Source organism: Petaurus breviceps, unplaced genomic scaffold (assembly GCF_028583685.1).
Source record: "Petaurus breviceps papuanus isolate PSGF00001 unplaced genomic scaffold, PetGlider_PUasm1.0 174, whole genome shotgun sequence".
Taxonomy (NCBI): Eukaryota; Metazoa; Chordata; class Mammalia; order Diprotodontia; family Petauridae; genus Petaurus; species Petaurus breviceps.
In genome coordinates, this window is record NW_027185761.1 from 57,287,130 (window position 1) to 57,289,839 (window position 2,710).

The following is a 2,710-nucleotide window of genomic DNA, read 5'->3' on the forward strand; positions in this document are numbered from 1 at the left end:
AGAGGGGACAGGAAGGGAGGATAACAAGCACATTTAGAAATCTATATATGATAAATACAAAATAAATTGAAGGTAATTTGGGGCAGGGGACACAGCCTCTCAAGAAAGGCTTCACATAGGAAGTAGGACTTGAACTGAATGCCAGTGATAACTAGAGATTCTAAGAAGCCAAAGCAGGGCAGGTGAACAATACAGGCCTGGGGGAAGCCAGTCCACAGCCATGGAAGTGGCAGAGGGAGAGCTGTGTACAAGGACCAGTAAAAAGGTGGGTTTGATTGGATAGTAGAGTGAGTGAAGGGTCACAATTCAAGGCTGGAGAGGTAGGTTGGAGCCAGGTTGGGAATGGTTTGAAATACCAGACGAGGTTACATTTGACCCTAGAGGTAATAAAGAAACTGAGGCAATAACTATTCAGGTTAACTGAGCAGAGAAATAACAGATTAGATAGGCTAGGCAGCTGTAGAGTGCTACATATGGAGTCAGAAAGACTGAGTTCAAATCCAGCCTCAGACACTTACTGTATGATGCTGACCAAGTCACTAAACTGCAACCTCACTTTCCTCATCTGTAAAATGCAGACAATAACAAAACCTACTCTCTGGAATTGTTGTGAGGGTAAAATAAGATATTTGTCAAACGTTTCAAAAACCCTAAACATCTATTATCTGTGCTTAAAATAATCATTTCAACATTTGTTGGAGGGTGGATTGAAGTGGGAAATGGGGAAGGGAGGGAGACTTGAGGCAGGGGCCTACCTGGAAGGCTAGGCTAGGTGAGAAGTGATCTAGCAAAGCCTTAATATGCACCTAGCCCATGCAGAAAGATACACGAGTAGATAAGACATAATTCCTACAGCTGAATAAGTTTACAATGGGTGGCAAGGGGCATGTGGGGGATGGGCCCAGAGATAAGTCATGACCCAAATAGGTATCATGGAGTTTGGCCTGGACCAGTAGGAAGAGCTCTTCCTGGCTAGAAGTGATCTCTCCCTTCCCCTACCTTCGTGGCCCTTCGGACCCCACCTGTGGAATTTCCCCAGCCTTTCCTTTGTGTTTTACTCGTTTGTTTCTCTATCTTATCATCCCTATAGACTGTTAACTCTATGTGTGCAGGCTAGACAACTGTCTGTGTGAAAAATGGGCATCACACGCTTAATATGAATTTCTATGCATCCCCTCTAAAGTACACAGTACAATGCTGCCCATGAGCATTTGTTGAATAAAGGAATGAATGAATGAATGAATGAATGAATGAATGAATGAATGAATTTGCTGCTGTTTTTAAATGACAAACAAAAGCACCTTCACTTCAACCTTACAGAAAATGGCTTCCCTGTGACAAAGGGCATGGCTGCCCAAATCCATGGTCTCAGGGTCATGAATCTGGTCCTACATCTCTGCCTCTTGGCCAGCAGGAAATCATGTTGTCTTGCTTGTGGACAAGAGTTGCAGATCTCCACCAGACAAAGACTGAATGGCCCACCCACCAGGGAACAAGATGCACCTCTTCCTTATGGGGCATCACAAGTCACCAGTGATTGTGAGGAACAGACCAGCAGGCCAAAGTCTCAACCATGATTTTATCAGCTATGTCTCAGTCATAGAAGAGCCTGGGCCAGAGGCCTCACCTGGCACCAGCTGGACTCAGAGACCCTGGCAGTCTGGAATTCCTAGGCACATTTGGCTATGTAAGTTACCTTAAAATCTCCTTTGTTACCATCTTCTCCCAGCAAGGTTCATTTTTCTGGCTTTGGAAAGACAGATGGAAATTGTGCTTAGAGATGGTTGTACCCACTGTCTAGACCCCTCAAAAGGGCTCTTATAATACACATCCCCCAAGACCTCATATAATCTAGCTCAGCTAAAGGATGGACCCAAATTTTTCTCATTTCTCAACTATAATTAGAAGTCCTCTGGAATGTATGCTCTTTGAGGGCAGGGGATGTATGCTTTCTTTGTGTCTCCCATGCCTAATTTGCTTAGTGCAGGTGCATTTTAAGCCCTTAATAAATGACTGGCTAGCTATAATCCTCTCAGCACCATTAACAACAAGGCGATAAAACATTATAAATTCAGAATTCCACTTGGGTTCAAAAAACTGGCAGCACACATGTGACCATGTCCTTTCAATGCTCCAAGAGCTTCCATAGTTCCCATGGCCTCTAGGGTAATGTACCAGTCCAGGGGGCATTGGACTCAAAACTTGGTGGAACTGTAATTTGGAGGAACTGAGCTAAACAGTGAACCTAATTCTCCAACCCTCCCCAGACACTTAGGGCATGTAGGGAGTGAATTGTGTCCCTCAGGTATTGGGGGAGAATATTTATAAGTTTATTCTTGCTATACTGTTGAAGTAAATATTCCTTTGTAAAAGCTAATATGTAAAGTGGTTAAATGGAACTGGGGTACAGGGCTCCCCTAAAATTGAGGGGAAACAATCACTGGGGCTTGACTCAATGGCAGAAATTAGATTCCCCCAAGCCCTTTGAGAGTATTAGAGGATCCTCGGGGAGGGATGGAAAATAACAAACATAACTGGCCATTGGGCTGCCTATACTTAATCTACGTCATGTCACAATCTCCTCCCTGCCTGAGAATATGTACCTTATTCTTTACCTTGAGTTATGCACCTCTTGACCAAGGTCAGTGTCAGGGGATAAGGGTGATGTATGGTTAAGTGCAGCTTCACACTAATTAGGAAGATAGAGAAG